This window comes from Harpegnathos saltator, unplaced genomic scaffold (genome assembly GCF_003227715.2).
Source record: "Harpegnathos saltator strain DR-91 unplaced genomic scaffold, Hsal_v8.6 scaffold83, whole genome shotgun sequence".
NCBI lineage: Eukaryota > Metazoa > Arthropoda > Insecta > Hymenoptera > Formicidae > Harpegnathos > Harpegnathos saltator.
This window is the reverse complement of record NW_020230682.1, coordinates 1207878-1228371: the sequence shown is the minus strand read 5'-3', so window position 1 is coordinate 1228371 and position 20494 is coordinate 1207878. Positions and strand designations below refer to the sequence as shown.

The 20494-nt window shown below is 53.6% G+C and overlaps 1 protein-coding gene across 1 annotated transcript in view; it reads right to left on the bottom strand.

Annotated features, from left to right (window-relative positions):
- The window catches only part of LOC105184119 (uncharacterized), a 115829-nt gene that overhangs the window by 94532 nt on the left and 803 nt on the right, over positions 1-20494 (bottom strand). The gene's annotated exons all lie outside the window — the stretch shown is intronic.

Below are 20494 nucleotides of genomic sequence, written 5' to 3'. Positions count from 1 at the left end.
GTTCCCGATAACGTTACATTATTTCCGTCTAATTCACGCGAATCGATACGATATAATCCATCCATCAACGTTCCGGCGTTTGCGCGCGACGCTCGTTAAAAATGCAGCCGAAATCACGTCTTGATAAATGTCACGCCCGATCGGCCGGCGCGCAGCCGCCCCGCAGCTTCCCCCCGTCCCCCTCCCGCGCCCGACTTCGTTAAAGCGAGTTTCGAAGTAACGGATAAACGTGCAGTCACTCGGTGATGCATCGCGGCTCATTCGTCACCCGAGCCTGTCTGGGAAACGAAGAAACTCCGCCGCCGCGCGCCGCCGCGCCGGCGGACGATTGTGTGCGCGTAATTCTCGTGCGAACGCGAGCGATGCCTCCATGTAAACGTTATTACAAAGAGCCACCGTGTAACGCGAGACGATATGGTGATATAACAATCGCTTGTTATACCGTGCGAGTTTACATATCGTTAGAAGTCGCGGCGCTGCGCGCCGCTCGCGTTTCACTCGCGAGCCAATTTTTGTCGGCCCCGACAAGCGGCTACACTATTAGCAGCGAATCGATGAATACGCTTTTGACAAAAGAACACGCTCGACTCGTGTTTTCTCTCGTCGAGAGGGAGAGAAGGAAAAGAGGGCGGCTGGCGCACGGAGCGCAGTTTGTCAGCGCGCCACGCTCCGAGACTGCACCGGCGCTCGAATTGAGAGAGGTCGAATTATCTCGCGAGTGCTACGATCATCCCTCGTTACGATCTGACCCCGAGCGCTCCCCCTGAGCGTGAAGATGCTCCACGGGATAAGCGGGCTCGGAGAGCGGAAGAGAGGAGCGAGGGAGAAGGAGCGAGAGAACGCGCTCTCTCTCTCTCCGACGAAATTAAGTAAACAGCCATTGTCCGCGATGACGCGCGAGCGACGTGATCGAGGAGGGTGGCTGTGTAGAGTCGGACGGGTGGACTTTGTGGACTTAAAAAATTCCTGCCGAGTGCTGGGAGCTAATGAGGCTCCGCGCCGCGCTGACGTCGTCGATCAATTCAACTCGGTTTATTTTGGATTTCGACCTCGTCACACAGGACTGACACCGGCCGACGATGGCCGGCCGATGAAATACTTTCGGTCATTCCAACTACCAGATGCCGCAGATGGACGACCGGCTAATCACAATAGAGTCCTTCTCGCACCACACACACACACACACACACACACACATGCACGCGCGCGTACACAGGGTGTCCCAGCTTCGCGGCGAAGCGAAGAGAGTCTTCCTCTCGAAGAGGGTTCGCCGCGGGAAGGAATAAAAATCTCTTCCTCTCGCCCGAAGAAGCGACTCCGCCGCGTCGCGCCGAGGAGTCTCGATTTTAACAACCTTTTTACAATCGGCTCCGAATATCTCGTCGTCACGCATACGCGCGCGATTTACGCTGCGCGATCGATCGCGCGCTTCCTCCTCTCATAAGCGTGACCGACAGCAGAGCTAAAGTATCGTCTTGTTGAAAACCGACGCGGCGGAACAAAGTTTTACGATATGCATCATCCGAGGCGTATCCTTCGGAAAGGAAAACCCTCGGACGCGCTTCTCAAGAACAAAGCCGCCCGAAATTACTCCGAGAATAGATATTTGAAAGGAACGCGCCACGGGACACCCTATATAAGTCGTCCCCGTCGTCGTCCGTGCGTTTTCCGACTTTGTATAGACGTTTCTTATAGACGAGAGAACGCGCGCTGGCTGCGTTTACCTGCACGCCTTGTGCAACGCGCTCCTCCGGCTTCTTCCTTCTGCACCCCCACCCTCCTCCGGCCGTTTCTGCCAGGTAAGCGTGGAAGTACACGCGACACGAAAACCTAACCCGCCGCACCCCTCGCCACTGTGTGTATCGTAGAGTCTTTGTGCGCTGGACCGCTGACAGGAAGAGCCAGGCGTGACGACATAATTTCCTCCTCGTCCTCCTTGCCTTACCTCCCACGCGTTGCCGCTGTTTTCCCGTAAATGAGAAGCGGGTCTGGCTAAACGACCGTTCGCTTGCTCGATCGTTCGTTCGTTTCGTCGCGCGCGATCGCGATTGGACCCTCCGACTCGCCAAGAAATAGCTCAAGGATAGGGAGGGACATTATGTCATTTTCTTCACGGTTTTTAAGGACTCGACGACGTCGCGTATACGCGCGGAAATGACGCGAGTGAAAAATGCATGCGCTCTTAGCGCGCCTCCTGCGCAGCGTTTACGTCAAAAGCGTCAAGCTCAAATCCTCTTATCCTTCTTGCCGCCACTCCCCTCCCCCCTCCTACGCGCGCGTTAGGCGCGTTAGAACGCGCCAGCTTTCCGCAGGCAGGAACACACTGCGAACGCTCTCTCTCTCTCTCTCTCTCTCTCTCCCTCTCTCTCTCTCCTTTCTTCTCGACGGCTCGCTTCTGAAAATTCACTTCGACCGTAAAAGAGCCTCTCCACGTGACGTTTTGCGCCGGACTGTCCGAGCACGTTCAGGGCCGCGCTGCGAGGTGTCGAACTTTCAGAGCCGGCTGCATTATGAATGAACGGCAGGGCCGCCGCGCGCAAACCATATGGTGCGAGAGAACGGAGCAAAGTATTTCCCGGTGCGCACGTATGTGTGCGTGTACGTGTGCGTGGAGAAAGAGACTCACGAAGGAGCAAAGAGGCTGACAGAGAGAGAGAGAGAGAGAGAGAGAGAGAGAGAGAGAGAGGAGAGAGAGAGAGAGAGAGAGAGCAGCAAGGAAGGCGCAGAGGATAGAGGGATGATGGGTGACCGAGTGTGGGAAAGAGGAGTGAGAGGAGCGAGCGCGGCAGATTGAACGATGACAGCAAAGTCGATGGCTTCTTAGGGCCGTTTTATATAGAAAGCCAACGTAGCGCGTAATGCAATTTGGAACGTGACAAATGTACGGCAGGTAAATTTCCTCGAGCGAATCCGAACGACGCGAGCGAGCGCGGTGCAGCGCCCCCATTATTGCGACTCTCAGCTGCGCGCAGCTCTCGATGAGTTGGATGAAATTCTTAGCCGACTAATAGTTTCCCTCACTTGGCAGCTGTATGTTGTCTCTCTGTGTGTGCGAGCGTGCGTGCGCGTGTGTGTGTGTGTGTGTGTGTGTGTGTGTGTGTGTGTTGCGACAATGAAATACGGCGGAACGCTCCATCGTCGACGCGCGGAATCGTCTCGGCACATTTTTCTTCGGGCTCGCAAATTTTCGCTCTCGTATAATCAGATTTATGCAGTCGCGATGGCTATTGTAATGTACGAGTGACTCGTGTTTTTAATTGTCGCTCGGCGGTGCCTCAGCGAGCGCCGAGCGGGCGACGTAAAATAAATATCCTTCCCGCGGGATATCAAACTTCCGATATGGTTTGGCGACGAGCGAAACGGTAATTGTGATTGAATCGCTCTCGCTATTCAGTCCGCCGCTAAATTGAACGCAAACGTATGTTTACGCAAAATCGACCGGCGAATCGACGAATTTATGGTCTGCGCGCGTCGCGCTACAACCGGAGCTGAAACACCCCGCGATTATACCTCACCGATTAATTAATTCCTCCTTCTCCCCCTCCTCCTCGTCCTCCTCTTCCGATTAATATCGACTATATCGCGACGCGTAGCGGCTATCGCTAATCGATAAGCCAACCGATACACACGAAAGCCGCGATAATCGCGGGACAAAACGCCGCGAGAGAGTTCATTCGAGACACACGGCGACTCTCGTCGCTGCCGCCTCTCTCTCTCTCTCTCTCTCTCTCTCTCTCTCTCTCTCTCTCTCTCTCTCTCTCTCTCTGTCGTTCGTTTCAGATTACCCGCACGCGCGTCACACACTTTTAATTACACCGCCGACGTTGAAAGCGCGCTCGCCACGCCGAGCGGAGTCATTACGCGTCGCGCGCCGTGCGAGAAGCAGCGCTTTGTGTGCGCGCGTGTAATTTGAAATGCAATAAAAGTACGGCGCGCGGACAGGTAAAGTCGTAAAACCGCAACAATGCCGCGCGTATATCTCCTTAATATGAATTTCAACGGGGGCGGCGGCCCCTCCCCTTCTTGTTCCCCAAACACACTGCGCGGTAAATCAATAAGTCGCGCAAAGTAACATCTGCAAAGTGTAATATAGTACGAAGAGATACCTCGGCCTTTTTACAACGACGACGCGAGCATTTTTCAATGTTAATTTCACTCCGAGCGGTTTCACGTTCTTGCGCGCCGGAACGATTTGCGTGAACCGCAACGAAATAAACATTATAGCGTGAACGACGGGGGCGAGTAAAGAAAGTTCCACGCAAGTGCAAACAGCGGGCGAAAGAAGATGGCAAATTGTTCACCGACGGGGAAAGAACAAAGAGGAAAGACACACACACACACATACACACACGCACGCGCGCAATCGAAAATGCATTTCTGCCGCTGAATATTAATTGTCAATTGTTACCGGCCGCGTCGTTGTCATAAACACGCTCGTCCGCGTATCGCGCAGCAACCAAACGGCCGTATTCGTTGTAACGCTAATCGAAATGGTAAATCGTTCGAGAGAGCAAGAGGGCGGGAAAAAAGCACAATAGCCCCGAGAGGGACAGGCGCAGCGTATAATCGAGAGTGGACTTACAACTCGGGCGCGAATAATCAACGTCGAAGCTCGTTGAGCGCAACGGCCAAACGATTGCTAATAATAGAATAACGCGATAAACACTAATTACAGTCACGTGCTGTCGCGTGTGCGCTAGCCCTGATATAAAAATGCTAAACGCATCTCTGCGCCGGCGAGAGGAGCGGCGGCGGCGGCGGCGGCGGCGGCGCGGCCGTGCGTGTTTCGGCGAGAGACGTTCACCTGGAACCAGTTTGGCGGCTTTTTCGTTGCTTCCATTGTGACTGGCGCGGCACCAGAAGTTCGTGAAAAACCGTGACGAAGGTTGATAGCAGGAAAGAGAGAAGGAGTGCTCGCGGCACAGAGAGAGAGAGAGAGAGAGAGAGAGAGAATGAGAAGGAGAGGGCACAAGGGCGAGGGGAAAAAGCGGTACCCCCTAGTCGCCCCTCCCCTCCCTGGCCTCGGCTGGCGTCCGGTGGATGTCTACCGGTAAATTGCGGACAAGCCTAACTTCTTCTCGGCCACATTGTATCGTGGCAACTCGTACGGCGAGCCGAGGCGCGCATATGCGGGTGGACGGACGAGCAGCAGCGGTAGATCGCAGCGCACACAAGTTCCGCGCCGCGATCAACTTCCGCTGCGCATAAAATTAACGTCTGGGCCGGACAGGGAGGACGGAAGGGGCGCACAAGCTCAAGTGGAGCGAGTTAATTTCCGAAGAAATTCGTTCACCGGCCAATTTCGGGTGCTCTCCCCCCCCCTCCGTCCCCAGATGCAAATACGCGCAGCGGCGCGTCTGCTGCAGTTGGTCTCGCGTGTATTTTGTTCGAAAGATTCCGACTATCTTTGCCTCCCCCTTTCTCCCTGCCTTCCTCTCTCTTCTTCGCGCTGTCGGCGACGCGCGACAGTCGTTATTCTAATTTGGTTGTTTGTTTTTCCGCGTGTCGCGTCGTCGAGAGCGACGAGACGGAGCCGACGACGAGAGGCGGCATTTAAATAACGATTATCCATTTGCGACGACTGTAAATTCAATGCAATTAAATGCCTCGAATCCGGCCGCGAGCGCGACGCCTACTCTCTCCCGTTGCATACCGAATTTATAATAAAATTGTCGCCTTCGCTCTCCCTCTCTCTCCCTTCCTCCTTCTCTCGCGACTTCGCCCCGCGCGTCGGCGCTCGAGAAAGACGCCCGTTCTTCTCGCTGAATAATGTACGGCAGGACGGGGAGGGAGCAGAGAGAGAGAGAGAGAGAGAGAGAGAGAGAGAGAGAGAGAGAGAGAGAGAGAGAGAGAGAAAGTGTACAAAATTGTAGTTTTTTCCGTTAAATAAATAATGTTGCATGAAAAAAGAGATAAATACCAGAGTTCAAACCGTAGTAGGTAGTTGGTAGTCTCGCGCGGTGAAGCGTTTACTAATATTTAATATCGAGGGGGTAAACTTTGGAAGAATAAACATCTGGATTTTCCAGTTCGGCGTCGGCGGAGGGGGCAGGAGGGAGGAGGTGACCGAATTCCGCTCCCCGATGGAAATTATTAAACCAAACTCGGTTACGAAAGTATTCGAATGCAAAAAATATTCCCGTAGAATTTAGCCGAGGCGAGATTGCCAATTTATTGAGATTTACCTATTGTTCGCGAAATTTATACTCGCAACATTTCATCGAGACGCACAAATAGTCGTTGCGAGTATTTTTTTTCGATCACCGGCCGCGGCAAAGCAGCAACAGCGGCAACAGCAGCAGCAATATGTTTCGCGCGTTTCCGATTTCCCCGGTCTGGTCGCGCAGCAGCGCGCGACGCCGGCGACGATGGTGTTTCCTCGTTTCTAATTTCGCGCGACGTGGCCGCATCGCTCCTGCGCTGCCGCGACACGTTGCGAGAGTAAATTTCGGCCGAATTCCGTTATTGCGGCTAACAACGCGTATGTGCACCTACGCGGGGACATTGCTCGTGTGTCATCCTCCGCAGTGCAGCAGAGAGAGAGACAGAGGGGGGGGGGAGGGGGGGGGGATCGCCAGAAGGCAGTTCTCGCGAGCGGATTCGTCGACTCGACGGCGTCCATCGCCTATCTGACGATTAAGGGGACTAGAGGGTCAGATTACTGAAAAATCGTGCTTGTTTTTGATCATGATTTTGTGACGAACTGAATAAATGTGCAAGAATGAAAATTTTACATATATTTATATAACATATGAAGAGTAGAAAAATTTTGTTTTTAAACAAATACATCATATAAATACATCATCATCATATAAATACAAATCATATAAATACACGTCAACTTAAATTTTAAACGCGTTTTTCTCGAAATTTTATTGTTCAACTTTTTGTAGCGATTTCTCCAAAATTGAGCTTCGTATCGATTTGAAATTGTAAAGCAATAATATTTGTTCATGTGGCTCTCAGGTGAAGCATGGACAAGTCCGGCAAAATATTTCATTTCGAGATATTAATCTTTTTATTGTAAAAGAACTGAAAAACTTGAATTTCTTCCTAATAATAGCTGCTATTTTGTTAATTTTGTTCGATTGTTTTTTCTAGTGGTTCACCGGATAATGATAAGCCTCCTCAAGATTTCTAGCTAAATTCGCTGTGATCGAACCATCGAGAGCCGAGATACTACTGAAAAAACGATAACTTGAAAAAAAAAAAAGGAGAGTATATTTCAGTTATATATATCGTATATTTATACGAGTATTTGTTAATAAACAAAATATTTCTACTCTTCATATGTTGTATAAATATACCTAAAATTTTCATTCTTGCACATTTATTCAGTTCGTCACAAAATATTACCCAAAACAAGCACGATTTTTCAGCAATCTGACCCTCCAGTCCCCTTAAACGATCGGAAACGAGCGCGGCCCGCTCGCTTCGAGACTTTCGTACATTGCCGATATATTCGAGCGGCACGCTCGAGTTCGTCTCTGATTTAAGAACAGTCTCGAGACACACCGCCTGCGCTGTGAGCCGGCAGGAATCGAAGACATAAACCGTGCACCCCAGCGAGAGACGGCGGCTTCGCTACGAGCCGTTTCCGCGGCGGCGCCGCCGCGCCGCTCGGAAGAAATCCGGAGGCCGGGATCGGGAATTAAATCGACAGCGACGGGATAAACACACAGCGACACCGGCTGATAAAACGCGACCGGGCCGGGAAGACGCGAGCAAGCCACCGCGTGGACCACCGCGGCGTTATCGATATCCACACATTTTCTACCGGCGGGATCTAAAACGACCTTTAGCCAGAAAAATGCAAACGATCGCGCGCGCCGCGGCGAGGAGTGCGGTATGCCGATCGCGAGATTCCTCGATAAATTACACCGCCCCCCACTTTTCCCTTCCCCGCCTACCTTTGTCTCTCTCTCTCTCTCTCTCTCTCTCTCTCTCTCTCTCTCTCTCTCTCTCTCTCTCTCTCTCTCTCTCTCTCTCTCTCTCTCTCTCTCTCTCTCTCTCTTTCTCTCTCGCTGGCGCACGGACGCGAGTGCGGTGCGCATTAATGCGATTCCGCGCGTTTACGCCCGACGGTCAAATTTCTCCGTGGCGAGGCAAAAAGCATACCTTCTCGTTTACGCATCTCGACGGCGTATACACACACTCCCTCGCGACTCTTTATCGCGAAAGAAAGCAACGAGACGAGCAGCCGCGCCGGATCGCACCAGACACGCGTTCCGTTCATAGCGCCGGCCGAGCGAAACGCGGTATATTCGAAATGGAAAAGCCACCCACACTCTGGTGAAAAGGAGGACATGAGAGAGGTGCGAGAACGTGGCAACGCGCACGCACACTCCGATCTCTCGTCGCCCACCGAAAAAGCTCGGAAACCGGCCGGCGAGAGGCGAGAGGCGAGCGGCGAGCGGCGGCGGCGGCGGTGGCGGCGGCTCAAGTGATTTGCATGCGCGACAGGTGCAACGCGCGCGAGTCCGGTGTATTACGTGTTTAATTCACGTGTCTCGCGTAGCCGGCGCTACGCGATTCCACTGATTTCCATAATGCAACCGGAGCGCGCACAGGATCCGCCCCGGATTGACCGTATTTTTTCGGCACGCGAGACGAATCACCGTCGCCGCCGCCGCCGCCGCCGCCGCCGACGACGACCCGACCGGAGCGGAGCGTTTACGCGTCGCCTATCGATCGCGTTAACGTCGACGCCGCCGCGTTAGCGATACCGGAAGCGACGACACCGTGCGTGCGTGTGTGTGTATGTGTGTGTACACCAAGCGTCATGAATGTCTCGATTGGTCCCCGTCTGTTTGTTTTCGTTGTACTTTGCGCGCTCGCGACAGATAAGATAGGCGTGGGCACACAAATACGTGCTGGCGTTTCTGTACTTTTGTATACTCTGACGGAGTCCTTGTCCGCGAGCGCGCACTGATTTTCCAGTTCGACAAAGAGACCGAGTTTACCGTCTCAGACATCCTGACCGATCCTCCCGCGGCTGGGGGAAAAATAAGGAAGCGGCTTATCATTGTGTGGACTCTCGCGTCCGGTGGCTGTTATCGATCACGCAGGCTACTATCAATGACGCGTTATCAGCTCCGCCGCACCGGCCAAAGTCGCAACCAACGACACGACGACGACGGCAGCGCCGTAAACGTAATCACCGGGGAGCGCAACGACGTAGCCGGGATTAAACAAGCAACAAGCACCGGGGTATGAGTTTCATCGGACGAATATCCACATCGCCGCGCATCGCGCATCGGTTGCGTTCCCAGCGGGGATCGTTGAATTCTAAGTATTCCGCTCCGTCTCGTCGCGGAGCGTGTTCCGAATATACGCGCAGCCCCGCGAACGCCTGAAACGAAGAAGCGGAGAAAAAAGAGGCTGCGAGGGAACGCGGAGAAGGAACAGAGGGGGGAGGGGGAAGAACAGAGAGAGGAACGAGGGAGAGGGAGATGGTCGTAAAACAAAGCGCGCGCGCGCGCGTTCCCTCTCTCTCTCTCTCTCTCTCCCCCCCTGCTCCCCCCGGCCGCACTCTAAAGTTCTAACGACCGGTCCGGCCCGATAAACCGTGTGTATATACGTGTGTACGACGCGGTGGCGGCGATGCAACGCGGGGAGCGCGCATGTGCACGCGTGTGTGCACGCGGATGAAAGTCCACGGGGTCATCCACCAGTAGGGAGGCCACGATGCACACATTCGCTTCGTTCTGCGCACGGCAGCGGCAGCGGCGGTGGCGGCGGCGGCGGCCGCGGCCGGCGGGCCGCCACGTTGGAATTACGTTCGACATTGGATTAACGTACCGAAAACTCGTTTACGTGTTTTGTAATTGCCGAGAGCGGGAGCGAGAGTAACCCCGAGACGGCGCACGGCCGAGGACGCGGGCCGAGGTGACGACGCGACGCGACGTCGGAGGAGGTCCTGGGAATGTCCTGGGAACGGTAACACCGCGCGCGTCGTTCGACCGATTACGGACGGGAAAGCGAGAGACCACGATTCCGAATGCTATTCGAGTGCTCTGCCGTGCACTCTGGACGATGCGCGAATGAGAATCGCGCTTTTAGCGGGCGAAAGCTGTTTCGCCCGGAGAAATCTGCGGGGCCGGGGGGTTTCGAGTTTTTCCTTTTTTTCTTTCATCTCGGACTTACCGTCGCGTCGTTGCTGTTACTCGCGATTACGTTGGTTGGTTCCGTTCTCTCTCTCTCTCTCTCTCTCTCTCTCTCTCTCTCTCTCTCTCTCTCTCTCTCTCTCTCTCTCTCTCTCTCTCTCTACACCTGCATAATTACATTCCAAAGAATAAGTTACACTCTGCTGGAAGCATCCTCGCGCGTAATTTATACCTCTCCGTGTGTATCTCAGGCGATAAAAGATTCCCTTGTAATCGGTTTTCCCATGTCGTAAAACTTGGCTACGGCGAGACTTGGATGTACAGATAAGAGGAGGAACTTGCGCGCGGGCGCAAGGTTTAACCTCTTCGTTGAGGCGCGCTTAAATTGCCTTCTCAAAAATTACGGACAAACGAGTTATCGATAAGAGCGGAAACATGCCGCAATTACGACATATTGCCTGGATTCATTACCCGGGCATAAATCAAGCGCAAAATAACCATGTCATAAATTAACAGCACCGTGCCTTAATTGAGAGTTCCTTAAAATTTTATTCGCCATTACCGCCGATCCCGCGCCGGTTGGGAGACGCGCGCGCGCGCGCGCGCGCATACCGGCTAAAAGGGTTAAGAATTAATAACAGTAAAAGATCCGTCTCGTCCCCGCGACTCTCTGTTCTCCGCTCTGCGAGCGGCGCCGTGCGAGCGCGTTCGCGCTCTTAAGTACTCGGGACAAGGACGGGACTTTACGACCGTGTCGAATCGCCGGTTACTCATGCGTGCGCGCTTTTAGTGCTGATCGAAGTCCGCGACTCCGGGAATTAGATCAAGCCGGCTACACACGATACGTCGTTCTCACGTACGTTTTATATCCCCGATTCCTGGCGAGTCGCGCAGAGTTAACAGCCGATCGTCCAGTCGAGGTAAGGAGCTGCGGCTGTACATTTCCCTCCGCGCCGGGACAAGACGGCGGCGGGAGAAAAATCGCGCCTACTCGACGGGAAAAGAGGGAAAGATAAGAGGCGAGGAGAAAAAAGAAAGCGCAGGACGCGATCATTCGGCATCATCGGGGCATCCGGGGACGCCGGCTGCGCCGCGCCGCGCCACGCATACTTCGCAAGAAACGACGAGAGGCGCAAGACAATCGACACCGTCGCGTCGTCGTTTCTCCGAGTCTTCCGAAAACAAGCGCCGGTCAGACTCGCGCAAAGTTTGCACCGAGTCGCCGAAAAGGGAAAAAGCCGCGGCGAGGGAATAACCAGACGAGTATACTTCGTTTCGGTCTGACGCCACTTCCGCGTTATTATGTAGAGCCGTTTGCTATCTTTTCGCGTCAGACGAGATAAAGCCGCGCTCTCGCGGAGAGGAAACTCGCGGCCGTCACGTCGATTCCGACCATTTCTGGATGGCTCCCTCCACCCCCCCCTCTCTCTCTCTCTCTGCGCACGGTGATTCGCAACGGTTCAATTGGATCAAGCCCGTCGCTACGCGCGATGCACCTTGCACAGGATCCGCACGGACGATTCGAGCTCTCGTTGCGGGGCGCGGTCGAGAACCGGGAGAGCGAGAGAGGAGAGAAAGAGAAAGAGAAAGAGAGAGAGAGAGAGAGAGAGGAGGAGGAGGAGGAGCAGGAGAAGCGAGAAGGAGCACAAGCCGCGGCCGCCGTAGCGAGAGAGGATATCGGCGCTAGCTATGAAAAATCCTGCCGGCTAAAGCCGAATTTACACGGTTCACTAGCGACGACCATCCCGAATCGTTCGGAGCGAACGCGCATCGGACAAACGGGTTTTTGTTTAGAGTATCGCCGACGAGCAGAACCACCCACAATGCATTCCGGCAACGCGCGCGCGCTTCCACGGGACACGCTCGTGACTGCTGAAGAAGCTCGAGCAGCAACCGAGGCGTTCCGCGAGTCGTTTAAACTTTCCTCGTCGCGTCCGCGAGTCAAATCGCGAGAGAACTCGGCTTAAGCTGCGCTACGATGCGATTCCCGCTGCTTCCGGGATTCCCGGCTAGCCGTGCATGAATTTAATACGCGCAATCTCGGTGACGAGGGGCGGGGGGAGGCGGGCGGACGATAAAACGACAAACGAGAGGGAACCTCTCGACGACGAAAGATCGACGTACCGAAACCGAGACAAACTAATTGTAAACGAGCCTCGAGGAGAGCACGGGATAGACGAAAGGGGGGGGGGAGTTTACAGGGGGACGAGAGACGAGGTGGCGAAGGCAGAAGAGAGTAAGGAGCAGCGGCAGCGGCACAAGAGCCTCGTATTCGACGCCGAGATTCCAGTTTCTCCGTTAGTCGAGAAGCGAGGCGACCACGGAGGAGATGAGAGGGAAAAAGAGAGAGGGGGGGGGGAAGGAGAAGTCTCTCGCCGTATATACGCCGCCGAGGCAACAGCCTAACTCGCCGAGGTCGGGTCGAATAATAAAATAAAAAAGCACGCCGGTGGAGACGGGGTGCAAGGTGGTGGTGCGGTAAAAGGTAGAAGAGGAAGAAACTTCGCTACGACCAACGATGGGTGGTTACGTGTTGCCGGCGGCTAGTGTTGGTGGAGAGAAAGAGATGCAACCGAGGAATCGAAGAGGAGAGGAAGCAAGAGAGAGAGAGAGAGAGAGAGAGAGAGAGAGAGAGAGAGAGAGAGGGAGGGAGGGAGGGAGAGTGAGAAAGAAAGGGACCTCGGCGTTGCCACATGCTCACTGAATTTCCGAGCGCCTCAAATATAAAGGCCGTCTTTATAAGACCGCGCCGTGTGCTATGCGACTTGCGCCGCTTCGAAACTCGCATCAAATTCTTGACGTCTCATTAAACATCGTCAGGTTTCAACGAGAGGAACGTTACGGCGCTTTACGCACGGCGAGGCCGTTCCTACGTGCGCGAGTAACGAATCGCGCCGGACACAGAGAGGCCGTTCTTCTCTCGCCCCTTTCTCCTTCCAAAGAGAAAGAGAAACTGCAAAAGAGCGCGCGCGCGATGGATATTATATAAAGTCTCCGACTCAGTCTGCGCGTATCGCCTGGCATAATAGCCGGCGGCCGCTAATTAATTGTTGTTTTCATAGGCCAATTTGCCGTCGAAATGTCGGTCGGCGCGCACGCGCGCGCGCCAACGGTCGCCTGCTTAAGAAACGATTCGCCTGCCAGGAATGATTAACTGCTAACAGTGCGATATCCTCGATAATCTCGCTCGAGTAGCGCCAACCTCAGTTCTACCGTTCTTATTAACACCCCATTATCTTATTATGAAAATAAAGATACGCGCGCGCGGGGGTGTGTGTGTGTGTGTGTGTGTGTGTGGGTGTGTGTGTGTGTGTGTGTGTGTGTGTGTGTGTGCATGTGCGCGCGATAACAGAGCGCTATTTAAAAGCGCTCCATTGTGGCGTAATGTCGTGTTAATAGGTATTTGATGAGCGCCGATGCGCCGTACCCGATACATTGTATCACAGCGGCGGCTGACAAACAATAACGCGTCAATATTTTATTCATTTCCTCCGGCGGCGGGAGGGAGGGACGGCAATTTGCACGCGCCGCCGCGAGCCATGTGTCTTGCCGAAATGCAAGACGTTTCGCAACGCGCGTTTCGCAAAAGCGAGCCACGTGTGATTGTTGACGCGGGCAAATTGCATTTCTCCGACTTGTTTGTTCGGGCATTAATAAGCAATCTGCGGGACTGCAATTGCAGCGCCTTTTTCGCCGGACGCGAAACAAGGCCTCCTCTCGCTCTCGCTCCTCTCTCTCTCTCTCTCTCTCTCTCTCTCTCTCGCGGTGGCGTGCAATTACGCGCGATAAAAATTGCGACGATCGCGCACCGCGTGCGGATCAATTCTTATGAATTTCAATCGGCCGGCGTGCGATTAAAAAACTCCTCGTCGGGGGAAGTGCATCTTTTCGACTCTCTCATGCCGCCTCCGTGGCCGCGATTGCACCCGGGCTCCCAAATTAACGCCGCCATTATTTTCAGCATAATAAACGACACTCGCTCCGGGGGAAAAAGGTACCGAAAGTAACAAAGGGGGCAAAAAGAAATAGATAAAAAATCGCCGGGCTCGCGTTGCATTATTTCGCGGAAATCTATCGCATTACCATCGCATTTTTCATTACGCGCGCGCACGTACAATTTCAACCGGCGGCGGTTATATTTCCACCGTTGCGCCGAAATTTACGTTTCGGCGAAAGCTCGTGGTGGAATAACGGCCGCCGCGTTTGCGCGCGTCCCCTCGAATAAATTAAGTGTCCGACAAAGTGCGCGCGGGTCCGATCGATGGACACGTTGACCGCGTCAGAAAATTCATTAACTGTTTTTTCGGCCATTATTTACGCGGCTCACCGGCGCTCGTCCGTCGCGCGTTATTTCTCGAATTATGATATTCCGCCAGCGCGAGCAAGAGAGAGACAGAGAGAAACAGAGACAGAGAGACAGAGAGAGAGACAGAGACAGAGACAGAGAGACAGAGAGAGAGAGAGAGAGAGAGAGAGAGAGAGAGAGAGAGAGAGAGAGAGAGAGAGAGAGAGCGAGCGAGCGAGCGAGAGAGAGAGAGAGAGAGAGAGAGAGAGAGAGAGAGAGAGAGAGCGAGAGAGAGAGAGAGAGAGAGAGAGAGGAAGCGTTATTTATTGAGCACTCTGGGACAGTGTTCCCTCAAGCGCAAGGAAGTCAAAAATGATACAAAGAATTTTGAGTTATACATTAGTTGAAAGAATTTGCAAGGTAAGTATAAACAAGTAATGGAATAATATAAAATAAAATACAAAAAAAATAATATAATGAATAGTGATATAAATAATAATAGATTAATATAGAGTAATATAAAGTAATAGAGTAATAATTAGGCAGTCGGGGAGTGAAGACGGTCGCCAATATTGTATTTCATACTATTGTAGCGGAGAGAGAAAGAGAGAGATATGGAGAGAGGAGGAGGAAGAAAGATACGAACGAATGGAAACCCCCCATCGCAGTAGTCGAGAGAAATCGCCGACGACAGGAGAGAAATAACGCCGGGCCGGTTCGCGGCAAACCGGAGAGAACGCGATGCACCGCGGGCTCGTAAAAATGAATTATCGCATTCGGAATTATCGACCGCGAATGCGTGCGTGCGTGCGCGCGCGCGTTATTTCCGCTGGGTCGAAAATCGAATTTATCGGGACTCGGAGCGCCGGGACGTACACCGATCGTCGTCCGCGAGGAGTCGAAACGTTAATCGCGCCCCATTTTTTTTTTCCAACGCGTCTCTCTGAATTTCGATAACGCCCGCCGCCATCGCCGCGACGCGCGTCCTCTTTTCTTTTTTTTCTCCGCGGACGAATGAAATTCTTCTCTCGCTCCCGGAGAACGAAGAAAGGAAGGAGCGGGCGCGCACAATTTGTTTACATCATCCGACGATCCGTTCTTTCCGCTCGCGTATGTTCTGAATTTCACGTTCGCGGAATTTCCGGACATACCGGGATTTCAACGCGGCGGCGAACGTGATGTAAGAAAGGCAATCTGGCGCGCGAAATAATCGTACACTTCCCATTCCGACGAGCTGGCGACTTCATGGAAATTAATGCGATTGCGCGCGCGCGGACACCGCGGCGCGGCGGTGCAATTGCGTTTAAAGAGCATTTATTCCGCGAGCCTGTTTTTCCCTCTCTCCCTCCGGGCCGGGGCCCGGCAATGAATTATATCTCATCTCTGCGGCAGGATGGTACTGTTAGCTGCATTAAGAAAATTGTTTATAGGCAAAATAGCGGCGGCACCGCTACAAAAACGGCTATATCGCGCGCTTGTAAAGCCGCGCCGGACCGGCGTGTGTGGGTACACCGGTTAAGCGAAGCACGTGTTTTTCTTGGCAAAAACGAGCAGAAAATGCGGAAACACCTGTTACCTGTGTGATACATTATTTCGCGATACTCCTGACGTCACTACGGAATACGGCAAGAGGAGGACTCTCTCTCTCTTTCTCTCTCTCCTAGCAGCGCACGGCGCGCGAGGCCCGTACATTTTCGAGCAAAACAAATCGATCGAGCGCGACAAGGAGAACACGCCCACGCTGCACACCGGTAGCTTTAATTTTAATTTCCGAGCCATTCACTCCTCTCCCGCGGGGCTTTCTCGCCGAGCTCTCGAGAAAATGACGATGACGACGACGACGACGACGACGACGACGACGACGACTACGCGGCGAATTGCCGAGAGACAAAGGACGATTCGACTCATATGGGAAAAGTGCATTTTTCGGCGATCAGCGGGCCGCGAGTCTCGATGAAAACATCCCGCGTGTCACACGACGAGCAAAAAAGCTCTGTTCCTTTTTTCAACGCCCGCCGCAGAATGCGGCGGCGGCGTCTCGCGGCAAAGCGAAAACGAAAAACACGTCCATTAAGACCGCTTTAGCATAATCGAGCCAAATGTACGCGCGAAAATTCCGCCTTGCTTTCGCACGATGCAGTCAGCTCGTCAAAAACAACGGTCGAAGAAAGGTCACTCGTTGTACATTCAGCGTCGCGCAAATAGAGCAAAGGAATGCGGTGAGTAAAAATTTTTAACACTGTCAGTTTTATCCTCCGTTGAAGGTACATTCCCTCCACCCCCGCCATACACACACACATACACACACACATACGTGACAAACACATTGCGGCGGAGGATGGTGATTGACAGAAGAGAAAAATATGAGCAAGAGCAAACCGACGTGTGCACAGAATATTGCTTCTTTTTTGCTAAACGACACTGTTTAAACCAGCGGACGCTCGATTAAACAATATTGAGATAAACGATCGATCAAACCGCTCCGGAATAATAGAGAGAGGGAAGGACTCTGGTCCGCCGTTGACAACGCGCGGCAATGGCATCGCGAAATAAAGGTCTCGTCGTCGAGCTAAATACCCAGCCGAGAGTCGAAACGAGACGAAATCGCCCACCGACCGCCTCGTTATTTATCGGCGGCCCCTCATTTTTTCAATTGTTGTTCGCGCGCGCGCGATTCGGAAAACACCGATCTGCCGCGCGCAACAACGAGGACAGTTAAAGCCGCCGGTCGCTAAAAACGCTGCGTCATCGTTATGCATTTTTTAAATATCCCCGCATCGTCGGAAAAAACGCACCGACGTGGTTTACACGCGCGCTGCTCTCTCTCTCGCGCGCACGGTGTTAATTAGTCACTTCGCTGCGAATTATCGGCACGCCGAAAAGCCGATAAAACTACAACAGTTTCGACAATTTGCCGTGCGTTTCCATTTTCAGTCACCTACCCGTCTCTCTCTAGTCTTCCCCCTCCCCTCCTGCGCACCCACCAGTATTACGTGCGCACGCCTAACACGCGAATACGTGATTGTAAATAAAGACTCAATTATCGTATCGCGCAAATGTTATGTCTTTCTCTGAATCGTGCCGAACGCACATATCTGCGCGCGTATCATTTACGTTGTTATTAATAACACGATCAGGGATCAATAGCGCGCGCGCCCGGCTGTGCGCGCCGGGGATCGATTGCCCTTTAAAATTTATCTCGAAATTATCGAAATTGGATATGTTTTCAGCCGCGTTTATCGCCAAAGTGATTGATTTATCGTTACTACTAACTCGGGCTCGAGTTTCATTCCACAATAATCTTCTTTCCTCGTTTATTTCACAGTTGTACGTATTCGCCGATGCGATATGCGTTTTCGGTGTTTCTCCCTCTCCACACGTGCACACACACGCACACGCGCGTGTGTTTTTCCCGAATAATCCCGTTTTGTTTCAGCAAAAGTAAGGAAAAAGCAACGTCGGTTTCGCGAGATCCGCTAATTGAAAAGCAGGCGGCATCACCGCGCGAGGAAAGCACCGCGCGCGGCGCTCACGGCGAGAACGCGAAATCTCCAAATGTCATAATCCCGAGTTTACACGGAAATGCGGCGCGCGAGCAATATTCATTTCGTTGCGAAAGCGCCACGTAGAAAAATACCAGGGTCTCCGCCGAACGTACACGAATATATCCCCGGGTTGGCCGGAAAACGCGCGCGGAAAAAAGAAGCGCATAATCGCGATCCGCGGGAGGCGCCGCGCCGCGCCGCGCCGCGCTGTGCGTCACGTGCGAAACACATACAACGCGCAATATACAATGTATACGGCCGAATGGCCCGGTCTTAATCTTCATTAATTTGAGATTGAGGTCGAGAACGAGCGGCAGGGCGGCGCATTGCGCCCGCAACAGAGCGCACAAATTCGAGATAATACATTTTCGAAATAGCGTTTCGTCCCTCCCGCCAGACTCCCACTCGCCCCCCCTTCCCCGCCTCCGGCGATTAACGATTCCTCGGGAATGTCGTCGGAGTGGTCGCTATTCTCCTCCCATCTGCCTCGCGGATGTTTTTCGGCAGACGGAATCTCGGGACCGATGACATTTCGAGATAACGCGGCTCTCTTCTCCATCTCTCTTTCCCTCCCCCTCTCGCCCCCCCCTCTCTCTCTCTCTCTCTCTCTCTCTCTCTTTCCATGGTGTTTTCGTTCATCTGAGGCGCATAACGAAAACACGCGCGACATTGACAGTGCATTAGCGAGTCGGCTAATGTGCGCGAGAATCCGCATTAGCGTGTGATTCGTGCCGCCAGCCGGTGACGTCAGCCGTTCGTTTCTCCGCGCGATAAAGCCGCGCCGAGCCGAAAATCCGCGGCCTTGTCGAGCGTGTCACATCGTGCCGGTAATTTTAGACACACGGTTTGACAGCACATGCTGTTGCGACAGCCGCGGTACACGTATTCGTCAGCATCCATCCGCATCGTGCGCGCGTTATCTCGTCCGTATGCGCGGCCGTCGTCGTCGCGGAGGACACGGAGGACGCGTCTCGCCGTCGCTAGTAAAATTTCCGTCAGGACGATAACGTTACGCGCGAGTCGCAGCCTCCTCGAGAGAGGAGCCGAGAGGTGTGCCGCGTAATAAGCATATGACGCGTAACCGCGTAAATCGGAACTGGTTCCCACCGAGAGAAGGGGGGGACGGGGGAGAGAGAGAGAGAAAGAGAGGCACGGCCCATTTCTCATTCATCGCATAAACGCGCGCGGACGCGTGCGCGTATAAAATAAGTACGAGAGAGCGTGACGAGTGTATCTCGCCGGCAGAAAGAGAACAGCGGGAGCGAGCGAGCGAGCGAGCGAGCGGAGAGACGGCTTGTAAGCTGGAGGGAAAAGAGAGGCAGAAGAGAGCGGCACTTCGGAGCAGCACTTAGGGATAATAAACTACCGCGACAGCGACAGGGGGTGGCGCGACATCTTTCGCGGCGTACTACCGGGGCAGATCTTCCGAAATTGATCGCGCAACGCGCATACTCTCATTACAACCAGCGGCCACCAGCGCAGTGGTGGTGTGTACAACAATAAATGGACTTTTCCCCGACGGCGGCGCGGCGTCGGGAGGGAAAGGGAGGAAGGCTTTTTCGTCAACTTTCTCGGCCGATTTCTACGAAATTTCCACGAGATTAAAGAGAAATCAAACTCGCGAGCGAGCGCTCTTCTCGCAGCTGCGTGCTTTCTCACGCTTACCCTTTATTCGCGGAGGAAAAATGGCACTTTCGCGCAGATTACAAGTGCTGGTGCGAGTGTCGACGTTCGGTCGACGCGATCAAGAGAGAGAAAGAGAGAGAGAGAGGGACGCCGGAGGAGAGACTCTCCCGTGACGCGGGCAGCCTCTTCGCTCGAGAAAGGAGCGGTCGCCGCAACCCCACGTTTGCACACGCACAAACATGCACCACCGCACTACGACGGGGGTGCGAATCCCGCGATGCCCGTGTCGATACGAAAAGAAGGCACCCCCTCATTACACGGGACTCACGCTCGCTCGCAATGGCCGAACTGTGGACATCCGGAAGCGTACGTTGAAGGACGCGGTATCGCAAGTGCGAGCGGACAATCGAGGAAAACAAAGGGGGACGGAGAGGTCGAAAGGAAAAAAACAATGCGCGGCGTACTCGTGCGTTATAAAAAGTGCGCCGCGACATCAATTCGGAGCAACGAACGATCTCGATTACCGCGCGAGTGGCGGATTTACGAGAGAGAGAGAGAGAGAGAGAGAGAGAGAGAGAGAGAGAGTGAGAGAGAGAGAGAGAGAGAGAGAGAGAGTGTGTGTGTGTGTGTGTGTGTGTGTGAGAGAGAGAGAGAGAGAGAGAGAGAGAGAGAGAGAGAGAGAGAGAGAGAGAGAGAGAGAGGAGAGAGAGAGAGAAGCACGCCAACTCGCCGCGCAGAGAAAGCACCACCCACCGCTATTCCGATTTTCCGCCCTGCGTACACACGACCGTACGCACATTCGAGTGATACCGTAAACACGCATGCACGCACGCACGGGGACACGCATCGGCGCACAGGGAGCAGCGATCGACGCGAGCGATCTCGTCGACGGCTCGTGCGCCTCTCTTGTGTATGTATGAATTAGATTTGCA